The sequence below is a fragment of the Ambystoma mexicanum genome, chromosome 2p (genome assembly GCF_040938575.1).
Source record: "Ambystoma mexicanum isolate Mex_15411 chromosome 2p, UKY_AmexF1_1, whole genome shotgun sequence".
Lineage (NCBI taxonomy): Eukaryota > Metazoa > Chordata > Amphibia > Caudata > Ambystomatidae > Ambystoma > Ambystoma mexicanum.
This window is the reverse complement of record NC_090923.1, coordinates 384,368,909-384,382,059: the sequence shown is the minus strand read 5'-3', so window position 1 is coordinate 384,382,059 and position 13,151 is coordinate 384,368,909.

Here is a 13,151-nt window from a genome sequence, read left to right as displayed (position 1 = left end):
CTGCACCCCCACCCCCCAGCATCCAGGGGCACCCTCCACCAGGCTCCCACCCATGTCTACCACCACCCCCACCCCCCAGCCACCATGGGCAGCCTCCACCAGGCCCCCACTCATGTCTCCCACCCACTCCCACCCCCAGACACCATGGGCAGCCCCCACCAGGCTCCCACCCATGTCTACCACCACCCCACCCCCCAGCAGTGTGGGGCACCCTCCACCAGGCCCCCACTCATGTCTTCCACCCACCCCCACCCCCCAGCATCCAGGGGCACCCTCCACCAGGCTCCCACCCATGTCTACCACCACCCCCACCCCAAGCCACCATGGGCAGCCCCCACCAGGCTCCCACCCATGTCTACCACCACCCCCACCCCCCAGCCACCATGGGCAGCCTCCACCAGGCCCCCACCTATGTCTCCCACCACCCCCACCCCCCAGCCACCATGGGCAGCCCCCACCAGGCCCCCACTCATGTCTCCCACCACCCCCACCCCCACCCCCACAGCAGTTTGGGGCACCCTCCACCAGGCCCCCACCCATGTCTCCCACCACCCCCACCCCCCAGCCACCATGGGCAGCCTCCACCAGGCCCCCACTCGTGTCTCCCACCCACCCCCACCCCCCAGCCACAATGGGCAGCCCCCACCAGGCTCCCACCCATGTCTACCACCACCCCCACCCCCCAGCCACCATGGGCAGCCGCCACCAGGCCCCCACTCATGTCTCCCACACACCCCCACCCCCCCGCCACCATGGGCAGCCCCCACCAGGCTCCCACCCATGTCTACCACCACCCCCACCCCCCAGCCACCATGGGCAGCCTCCACCAGGCCCCCACTCATGTCTTCCACCCACCCCCATCCCCCAGCAGTGCAGGGGCACCCTCCACCAGGCCCCCACTCATGTCCACCTGCACCCCCACCCCCCAGCATCCAGGGGCACCCTCCACCAGGCTCCCACCCATGTCTACCACCACCCCCACCCCCCAGCCACCATGGGCAGCCTCCACCAGGCCCCCACTCATGTCCACCTGCACCCCCACCCCCCAGCCACCATGGGCAGCCCCCATCAGTCTCCCACCAATGTCTACCACCACCCCACCCCCCAGCCACCATGGGCAGCCTCCACCAGGCCCCCACTCATGTCTCCCACCCACCCCCACCCCCCAGCCACCATGGGCAGCCTCCACCAGGCCCCCACTCATGTCTTCCACCCACCCCCACCCCCCAGCAGTGCAGGGGCACCCTCCACCAGGCCCCCACTCATGTCCCCCTGCACCCCCACCCCCCAGCCACCATGGGTAGCCTCCACCAGGCCCCCACTCATGTCTCCCACCCACCCCCACCCCCCAGCCACCATGGGCAGCCCCCACCAGGCTCCCACCAATGTCTACCACCACCCCCACTCCCCCAGCAGTGTGGGGCACCCTCCACCAGGCCCCCACTCATGTCTTCCACCCACCCCCACCCCCCAGCATCCAGGGGCACCCTCCACCAGGCCCCCACACATGTCCCCCTGCACCCCCACCCCCCAGCAGTGCCGGGCACCCTCCACCAGGCCTCCACTCATGTCCCCCTGCACCCAGGTCCTCACAATCCCCAATCATGTGCGTTATGGTCAGCCTCCACAGCCAAAAGGCCCTACCAAGTAACCCATTCACCCACATGGAAATGGAAATTATATGTTACACCCCCAATGTTCATAAAGCAAATGAACCCATGTCCGTCACACACAATGGTTGCAATTGAATGGGAAAACACCCAACATGACATGCATGAAACCAATGAGATGATACCACACAGTGAAGTATGAAAACAAAATTGTATTAAAAAAAATTGAATGCAAATGAAATGAAACAAACTACAATGGCAATGAAAAAAAGATAAGCTGCATGTCCGTCAAAAAAAATTAAAACTACAAATCCAAATTCAAAAAAATGTTGTCCAAAGTCACATTAAAAATAAAATCAATCCGAGAGAGAAAAATAAATGCAAAGACCATTGCTCCATGGTGAATAAATAAAAACAAAAAAAATAAAACAATCCAATGAAGAACTATGTACAAAACATCCAAGGGTTCATGAGCCCAAATGAACAAAGAAAACCTACAAAAAACCCTAACTAAAATGCAACTATATACAAAAAGTGGAGCAGTGTCCGTCGACTCCAAATCATAAGAAGAAACAAAGGAAACCTAAAACTAAAGAACTATATACAAAGGCGGCGGGCAAGTCCAGTGGCTCACTCCGTGGTGTACCGGGCCAGGGCATCATCAAACTCCTCTTCGATGTCCCGGAGGCAGTCCTGTTCCATGGCCCCGTGGGTCCGCAGGGACGACGCCATCTGCTCCTCCAACCCCCTGCGGATTGCCTCGAGGCACTCAGCCCGCCTCAGGGCCCTCCGCATGGAGTTCTCCACCCTGACAATCGTGAGCCGCGCCTCTTCCGCCCGCCGCCGCTCCGCACCTATCTGCTGGCCCAACCTCAGCCACACGGAAGACACTTCCCGTCCTGGGTCCTCCTGCCCTCCGGCCGATGCCTGCCCCTCCGATGTTGATGGCCCCGAGCCATGATGCCTCCCACGTTGACTCTGCTGCTGCCTCCGACGCAACTGCCTCTGCCAGCACGACGGCATCCAGGCTGATGGAATTCACTGACGCCGTCGTGCACGTGCCCTGCCTGATGATGCCGGCACATCCTCCATCTGCTGGGGTACAGTTGCTGTGGTGTCCAGCCCTGCTGGACCTCCGACTCCCGACTGTGGCAGGGATGGGATCCCCACCGAGCTGGCTGCATTGGTCAGGGCAGGTCCACAGGGGGCCCTGGTGGCATCTGTGCCGGAAGACGGCAAGGAGAATGACCGGCGTATAGCCTCCACAGAGGAGGAGAGGGCCGCCAGATTGGCTGACACATGCAGGAAACCCCCGAACATGGAAGATCCCAATTGGGCCACGTCGGCACGGTGCTCTTCATGATGACGTGCGTGCTCCTCCCGGGAAGCACGCACGTCATCACGAATTGCACCCGCGCGCATCGCGACCCCTTTCAGGACCTTCTCCATACAGCCACGGGTCCCCTCGTCCACAGGTGGAGGGGAGTCAGGTGACATGGACATCCCCTCTACCTGCGGACGGGCCTGGGACGGGGCATCCCTGCTGGTGCATGGTGGTGCACTCACAGGGTCAGGGACAGCGACATGCACAGGCCCCTCCATGGTGACCTGTGCTGCCTCCTGCCCCTGGACTGCACCACTTGCACCAGCAGGGATGCCCCCACCAGGCCCCATGTGCGCCTCAGTGGCGGCCTCCTCCTCCTCTGTGGAAACCACCAACCTGGATGGCTCCTCACCATCTTCTGCCATAGCAGGCCCCTGTGGGGGCTCACCCACCCCTTCCGCTGCAGCCGTGGGGGCATCCCCGCCGCCTTGCTCCACAGCGCCGTCTCCGCCCTCTTCTTCACTAGCTGCTGTGTAGAGGGAGACATAGAACACAAGCATCAGGGTACTGTACAATGGTCCCCTAGACAGGAAGCAATAGCAGATGAGTACCACTGTCAAAGTACACTTCCATCATGTCCCTTCACAACACATGGGTCAGTCCAGGCAAAACACACACAGTAACAGGCATGGTGCATGCCATGGACATTTCCATACATGTCCAATGGACTCTTGAAACATACAATGATATGGAACTCACATGCATCATGGGTCATGCCTATCACATGCACACACTTCACCTCAGTCACATCCATCTTGCCTCATACACCCCAAACACAGCGGATACAAGGATAACTAGGCTGCATCAGTTAATCTGTGCATTGTCACACACATGTGTCATGCATCCATGGCATTCACAAGTCACAGAAACGCAGTTCAGGCACACAGACATGGCTACCATATATGTACCTGGCATCAGCACCCATCCTTCACCCCCACCCATGTCCAGGAACAGAGACTGGCATGCTCTCATGTGTAAAATCTGCATAGGGCTCCCCATGTCGCATTTAAACACGTGCAACGACCATGTGGTTCACACATCACTGATCGCACATGCATTACCATGATGTCCCTGCACACATACATGCGTACATGGCCTATGTCACACATACAGGCAAGTATCAGACAACCAGCACACCGCAAAATGCCCTGTCTCACACAGCAATGCTTGGCCACTTACCGCTCAACTCCAGACGGGTCTCCCTCTCAAGGATCTGGGCGTGGAGCGCTGGGCGCATGCGTTCCAGGACCCTCATCTGGATGGAACTCATGCGGCCCCGGCCCCCCTCCACGAGGCGCCGGGCCTTCACGAGGGTCCTGGACCTCAAGTCCTCCCAGCGCTTCTTGATCTTCTGGACGTCGCGGGTTGCCACCTCCTCCGCGTTGATGGCAACCACACAGTCGGCCCAGATCCTCTCCCGTCCTTCCTTGCTGGCGCGGGACGATCCAAAGAGGGCATCATACTGCCCCAGGACATGCTCCACCAGGACACCAACTTCGGTGGCAGTGAAGCTGGTGCCCCTCTGCCCCTCTAGCCTGGGGTTGCCACTGGTGCCAGATGTCGAAGTGCCCGACATGGCAACCCCAGAGGCAGGAGTGGGTGTTTTCGCATGGCCAGCTTGATACGGAGTGATTTGGCACGTGAAAATCCTGCACGTCAGCGTGAAATTCGAGGAAAGGCCCTTAGCGTGTAAGTGCGTCAGCACGCATACGCGATTCTATTGGACCAAGGGCCCTCAGCGCGTAAGCGCGTCTGTGACGTGACCCGCACGGGTGTTTCCCTCATAGCACGTGATGACGGAGCACACGTGGAAAGACTGCACGTCAGAGTGTCATCGCGTGTAATGGGACAAAAGTGCGCGTACACGCGATTGGCCTATGTACGTGTATTACAGGGGTGCGCGGTAACTTACACACGCGAGTACATCAGCGCACGTGTATTCCGGGGTGCGCAGGAATTTCCACACGCTATTGGCCCGTGTACTGGATTTCAGGGGTGCGCGGGAAGTTTCACACGCTCGCCTACAACACGCGCCAAGAAGCACGTACGCCAGTAGGAAGCAGGCATACGTCGACCCGCGACGCATAAATTTGCGCGCAAAAAACTAACAAGCTCAGACGCCAGGATGAATATACCGTTCCTAGCAGCAGTGGCCGTGGGCTACCAAAGGAGGAGGAGGAGGATAGTCAGGGCCAGAATTTTCACACCCAGAACCAGCCTTTTCGGGATGCCTGATGACCAGGTGTATGGGAGGTACAGGTTTCCACCACACATAATACTGGACCTGGTGAGTGAGTGGGAGGATGACCTCACATCACCCACCCTGTGCTCCCAAGCACTCACCCCCCTGGAGAAGGTCCTCAATGTACTGCACTTCTTAGCCACTGGATCATTTCAGCGGACAAGTGCCATAGTGGGTGGGGTGTCACAGGCCACGCAGTCACGCTACCTACACCAGGTCTTGAACATCATCACTGCACGCCCATCAGTCCGCAGGCACATATACCTGCCCAGAACACCTGCAGAAAGGCATGCTGCCGCCCTGGATTTTTACGGTGTGGCACGATTCCCCAAAGTGCTAGGTGCCATCGACTGCACCCATGTGGCTCTACGTCCCCCCAGGGCATCTGAGCACATCTATGGGAACTGCACGCACTGGCATTCCATCAACGTGCAGGTAGTATGTAATGCCAAGGGAATCATCACCTCAGTATATGCCAACTATCCCGGGTCCACCCACAACAGCTTCATTTGCCGAATGTCCACCCTAAGCCGGGACCTAGAAGCTGGGCGGCATGGCGATACATGGCTGCTTGGTGAGTATGAATGCCACTGCACATGCATGCATGTTAGATACTTAGCAAGGTCACAACCCCACCAATGATACCCATCACCACCTCCACAGGGGACAGTGCCTACCCTCTCAGCCCCCACATGATGACGCCAATTCGGAACCCCACCACGCCACCCGAGGTAAGATATAACACAGCCCACATTGCAACCCGGGGCATAGTGCAGCGCACATTCGGAGTGCTTAAGTCACGCTTTCGCTCCCTTGACCGTTCTGGCGGGCAGCTGTTATACGCTCCCCCAGTAGTGTGCAGGATCATAGTGGCAGCATGTGTCCTGCACAATGTTGCAACACACCGGGGCCTGGCCGTGGACATGGTGGTGCCCCCACATCCCCAACCACATGCACACCCGCTGCGCATGGGAGGGGAAAGGGCACGGGGGGAGGCAGCCCGTACACAGCTAGTGGCTAATTACTTCACATAGAAATCACACCCCTGTGGAGTGCACACTGCCCTGGCACATACCATCTGACAATCAATGATGACTCAACCTGACACTGATCCTGAATGTCTGGAGAATCAACCGTCAAAACCATATCAGCCTGAGATTGTTCACCTGGAAGTGTTACAATGTGTGCATCCCTACCTACCCAGACACCACCAATGCAGTTTTGTGAAAAAACACATTCATGCAGCTAAAATAAATACCCACTTGCAAAATGCAACATGAGGACAGTGCCATGTCACCCAACCCATCCCCAGCACCGCCACACGACACACCATGCCATGTCATGCTATGTGCAGGTGAACAAAGTAATCCCCACAACATGACACAAGTGTCACAAAGCATAGTGTCCCTAATTGAAACTTGCGACACCTGAAATGCTCACAGTAATGCAGGACCAACAACACACTTGAGCAGGTATTTAGCAATAACACTTATCAGCTACTGATCCTCAAAACTACCATTAACACGACATTACGAATGTAAGGAATTAGTAGTCTCACCACCTGGAAATGCCTACACTCCCACCACTTCCAACTGTACAGTGTTGCCGCCATGTAGAGTTGTAGGTGCACTGCTGCCAACATGGAACCCATCTCCAAAGTAGAGGGCCTTGTGTAGACATGAGGAAAGGACCTGAAAATTAGGAGGTAGACATGGATGATGAGTTACACATCAATGCAACATGCAGTGTACAACACAACAGCAATATGCACTAGGAATGTATACACAGTATTGACTAGACTGCCCACACATGTAGTGGGAGCCAATGTCACCATGTACGTCAATGTCACTTGGGCACACCCTTTGCAAGCCCATGGAAATGGGAAGCAGGAGGGGTGTGTGTGACAAAAACCCAAGCATCTGAACCAAATACATGACAAGCCTGCATGTGCCCAGCCACAATGCAGCGTATCCCCACGGGAGCCACACAAGGCAACACACTATCCCAAAAAAAAAAAAAAATGGCCATTAATGGGCCCGGGGGGGTTGGGGAGGCCACCCAGGAGGTCCGAGGACAGGGTGCACACCAAAACCCACCTGTGTGGATCTTGCGAAAAAAAAACACCTCCATGGGCTCATGGCCCACACGGCTACCCTATTGTGGGAGTATCACTGCTGTCGCTATTCTCACCCTGTGCAGCTGCATCCGGAGGTGGTGGCACTATGGGAGGCAGCCCACGCAAGGTCCTAATCTGTTCCTCCATGGCTGCAAGCATAAGGGTGTGGTAGGTCTCGTTCTGGAGGATGAGTGTGCGGAGGTCCCCATGCAACAACTCACGGGATGCCCGGACCTCCGCCCTAGTTGCCTGCATCTCAGCTGAGAGCATACGGGTGAGACGCTCCAGCTGCTGTTCTGTCCTTCGGTTTGTTGAAGCCTCAAGCTCAACAAGAGTCGTCCTGAGGTGAAGGAGTTCCAGCCTCAGGGCTTCCCTGTGACCCTGGGACTCTATGGAGATGGCTTCCTGCAGAGTCGCCAGTGCCGCCCGCCTGTCCCTGTTGGACGCCAACATGTCATCCCTGTGTGACTGGCAGATGGAGTCGGTTGCCTGCTGTAGTCGCTCCATCAGCCTTTCGGGGGGACAATGGAAGTGGCCACCCTATCCATAGCCTGAGCCATCATCTCTGATGATGCTGCCTGTTGGGTTGCCGTACCGTAAATGGATTGCTCCCATGCGGTATTGCCAGGTGGCGTACGCACCACGTCGGCGGGCACCATACCTGTCTGGGGCAAGGCGAACTGCGCCTTGCTGTGCCGGCACTGCCTGAGGCTGCAGGACTGCATTCCCCCTCTGATCTGCTGGCCCAGGAACAGGATCAGATGTCGCGGAGTGTGACCCTGCATCCGTAACCACCAAAGGCGTAGCTGCCAACACTGACATCCCCATTGAGGGTTCTGACCCTGGTGCAGGTGGGTCGGACAGAACAGAATCCCTCCCAGGAACACTCACCTGCGACGGCACGTAGGTCTCATCATCCGAATCAACACCTAAGTACAGCTCGGGGGAGGTGCAGCCAGAGTCACCCCTTGAGAGAACAACCTGCAGCAGTTGTGGGTTCTCACCCACCACCACACCATGTCCCTCACTGGTGGTCGGTCGGCCCTCAGACCCCTCCTGGGTCTGCACCATCTCCACAACCCCAGCAGTATCAGGAGCGTCTTCCCCTGCAAAGACATAAAAGCAAACAAATGGAAACAGGCATTAGCACCATGGCACACAATGAGGGCTGAGAAGCAACAGAACCAGTACTTGATTGACACATGTCCCACATGACTAAAACCCTCCCATGCATGCACCCTCACTGCGTATGCAGGGTAGGCAAATGGCACACACTGATGACACCAAGATGGAAGATGAACACATTTTTTGCATGCTGCCGAGCAGTGGCATCACACATTGGCCTGTGATTGCCAGGTGAAATACACATGCCATCACACAGATGGCATGTACCATTGCTATTGAGTGAAGATGGAGAGGAGGGCAGCACTTATTCATTCAGTCCAGTTCCCTCATGTAATAGCTTTTCTAATTCAAACAGGTCTGATTTTTCACCTGGAGCTGCCAGTCCAAAATGGTCCGATTGCACAGGGACATGTCTAAACAAATGATATCCAGGTAACAAAGTCACTCCACTTTACCATAGCCATGTCAGACATGTGACTAGAGGACTGAGAAATGCCTAGTAAAAGTGGTGTGCAAACAATCTGCCTGAATGAACAGAGAAAAATAAGCAACAATGTTGTGGCAAGGTGACACTTCAAGGGCAACTGGCGTGCTGTTGGGCTAGATGTCTACTGTTGGCAGAAGGGATACTGCTATGGCCAAATGCTGCTGCACAGAATGTATTGCATGAAGCACATGGGTGACCCAAACGACTCAGGCGCACACACCCTCACCTGGCACACAAACAGAAGCCCTCCCACACACACCATGCACATGTATGACACACACATGCATGTGCACTCACCGGACAATGCCTCATAATCAGGCAGATCTCCCACGCCTTGGATCTGTTCCTCCGTGACGTAGGCCCCAGCGACTGACTCATGTGGAGTGAGTTCCATGTCTTCTACTGGAGACCCACCTCCAGTCACTAGAGTTGCGGCATGACTTGAGGCCAACTTATTCTTTGCCCTGCGCTTTAGGTCATTCCAGCGCTTATAGCAATCATTGGCTGTGCGCCTCACGATTCCAAGGGCACTTACAATGTCTGCAACGGTCTGCCAGTGTGCCTGGCGTTGTGCAGGTGTGGTCTTGGATCCTGCAACAATGACCATTTCCTTATCATGTGCGGACACATACTCGACAAGTGCATTCAGTTCGGCATCCATGAAGCTGGGCTTCCTCGACGGGTCGGACTGTGTAGCCGTGTCTGGGGCATCAGCCTGTGCCGGACGAGCACTCTTCCTCTTCCGCTTGGAAGGTGGTGGTGATCCTGAGTGTCCTACGCCGCTCTGGACACTAGGGGCAGGAGCCCTGGTGGACTCTGTATCAGGAGTGTGGGATTGCACACTCAGCATGGGAGTTGGTGCAGGCATTGGCTCAAGTGTAATGGTGTCAGGGGGAATGTCAGCATGATGGACTAGGACCGACACTGTCCTGGCTGGGTGTGTGAGAGCTGGGGTGGATGGAGCCGCAGCTGCCCCTGCAGCCTCTCCACCCTGCCTACTTGGGGCAGCAGATGACCTTGCTGCCCCTGATCCACGTGGCCTGATGACATCAACGTGCACCAGCGCACGTGTCATAGGCCTGCTGACCTGGAAGTCAGCATGGAGTCAGCCAGGTCTGGTGCCACAATGGGCTGGTCCAACAAGGGCTGAGCATGGATGGTGTCAGCCACATCAGCCTCAACCAGGGGGGGTGGGGGGCTGATTATGGGTGCCCTTGACTGGTCCTCCACATATGGGTGGACAGGGTCACCCTGCAAGTAACAAACACGTCCCCTACCGGATCCACCACGGCCACCACTTGTGGCTCGTCCACCTTTGCCATCCTTACGGATTCCTCGCCTCCCAAACATGGCACTGATGTTAATGTGCGTATGGGAGTGGCTGTAAACTATTGTCCTGGGCAATTGGGGGTCAAAGGGGTTGGGTACCAGATGGTAATTGTACCCTAGTGCTCTAGCAAGGCTGAATGTGACCCCTGCGGAAAGATGACGGGTCACGCAACGCACAGGAAGCCCAGAAAAGGGAGATGACGTGCACACAACCCCTCCTAGACCACGTGTGCGGAAAAAAAAAAACCTGCACTACGCTGTGGCACCCAGTAACACAAGAATGAACGTATGCGCGTCACACGCAGCCTAGAATGACCTCTGAAGGGGTAGGCTACACACGGGGCAAGCACAGATGTTAGATATGTGCGTGACTCACCGTCTGCCAGGAAAAAGAGCGTGAAAAAGAAGCGCGTGTGCGCGTTGGCAACACCCCCGCCAAAAGAAGAATTGTACGCTGTCTGAGGAGACAGGCTAACAGTAGAAGGGAACGCAGTTTGAGGGAACAGGCCCAGGAAAACCAGAAAAAGAGAAAAAAGAGAAAAAGCTGTCAGAGGTAACAGGGAGTACGAACTTGAAACGCTGTGAAGTAAATCGCGTGTGAAACGACAAGAAGTACAGATTTCACCCACTTGCTCTCCACGAAAAGCACGTACAAGGAAATGGTGTTCTACACGTACCTCTTATGCAGGCCCACACGTCCAGCGTCACTTCCGCGTGTACGCGCTAGGGCCATTTTCACCAACTACACGCTTTGTAAATTCCGCGTGTACGCGCTAGGGCCATTTCCACCAATTACACGCTTTGTCACTTCCGTGTGTACGCGCTAAGGCCGTTTCCACCAATTACACGCACTCGGACGTGTCTTTCAATTTTTTTAACACGCAACATTTCAAACGTGTGCCATATTCAATGTGCACGTGACTTCATAGACGCGCATACGCTGGTGGCCTTTGGGCCAATGAATGTACAGATGTGTGCTGACGTGCTTACTCGCTAAGGGCCTTTCCTCGAATTACACGCAGACGTGCTGGATTTTCACGTGCAAAATCACTCCGTATCAAGCTGGCCACGCGTTCACACACGGAAGACCACGCTCCTGCCCAGAAGGCCGAATTACTGCCCCCCAGAGCCCTGAGCACGCTCCCACCTGCCATCTGCTGCTGCCTGACTGCCTGCTGCCCACGTGACCTGCCATTTGCTGCCTGCACATCAGCCAGGGGTGCTGTTGCTGTGACCACCCCTGCTGGAACCGAAGACTCCCGACTTTTTTTCCATCGCCCCACAGCCCAGCCCCAGGACCCAGTTGCCCACCCACTCCTGCCTCTGGGGTTGCCATGTCGGGCACTGCAACATCTGGCACCAGTGGCAACCCCCAGCCAAGGAGGCAGAGGGGCACCAGCTTCACTGCCACCGAAGTTGGTGTCCTGGTGGAGCATGTCCTGGGGCAGTATGATGCCCTCTTCGGAAGGTTGCGCGCCGACAAGGATGGACGGACTCGGATCTGGATGGACATCGTGACTGCCATCAACACGGAGGAGGTGGCAGTCCCCGACTACGAACGTGTCAGGAAGCGCTGGGAGGACTTCAGGTCCAGGACCCTCAACAAGGCCCGGCACCTCCTGAAGGCAGCGGATGCTAAGGGGCGCCGGGGCCACTTGTCGGAAGATCAGATGAGGGTCCTGGAACGCATATCCCAGCGCTCCACGTCCAGGTCCTTGAGAGGCAGACCCGTCTGGAGTCGAGCGGTAAGTGTACATGCATACTGATTGTAAGCTGTGCGTGTGGTGTGCCAGGAGTGTGCAGGTTAAACATGTATTTTTATGTGGGCAAGTAGGGGGGGTGTACATGGCCGTGAGGGTGACACATGCGAGGGGTCTCATGTGTCACACATGGATGGTGCTTGTGTGTGTGGGCTTGCATGGCACAGGATGTGGAGGAATGATTGTCAGGTGTGACATGGATGTCGATCAGAACACTGCGACAGTTGGCGGAGGTGTACACATGCATGCAAGTTTGGTGGTGTGTGTGCATGTGTAGTGTACTCCCTATGTTGCATGTGATGTGTGGATGACCATTGGCTGCTCATGCTGTTGTATGTGAATGGATGGTGCTGGCTGTTGCAATATGGCTGTGGCATGGCTCATGTGTGCAAGTTGAAATGACATGTGTGTTGGGGATTGTGATGCCATGTCTGAGGTTTACCAATGCCACTCATGTATGACTGTCATGTGTGTATGAGTCCATTGTACAGTGCCCTGATGCCTGTGTTTTCTTTCTCTCTGTCTGCAGCGTCAACTGATGAAGAGGGCGGAGAAGGTGCTGTGGAGCACAGCAGCAGGGGTCGCACCACCAGCCGGAGACGCAAGGCCCGGATCCCCTCCCAGGTTCTGATCTCGTCGGGGAGTGAGGAGTGCCGTGTCCCAGGCCGCAGCTGCCGAGGGGAGGTCCAAGAGGCGGAGGTTGGAGTTGGACTCCTCGGCAGCAGAAGGGGCAGCTTGGACCCCACAGGGCCCAATGGAGGAAGATGGCACGGAGTCATCCAGGTTGGTGGGGGGTTTGGAGGAGGAGGAGGCCTTGCAAGCGACAGAGGCGGGGTCTGGACGTGGGGATTCCACTGGTGCTAGTGGTGCAGTGCAGGATCAGGGACAGGAGGCAGCACAGGCCGCCGCAGAGGTGCCTGTGTGCAATCCTGTCCCTGCTCCTGTCACTGCATCATCTTGCACCAGCGGGGATGCCTACCTCCAGACCCGTTCTCAGGGAGGGGATTGGCTTACAACACCTGGCCTTCCTCTCCCTGCGGATGTGGCTATCCTGCACCAGGTTGAGCCTGTCCAGGGTGGGGTGGCGTTGCGTCAACG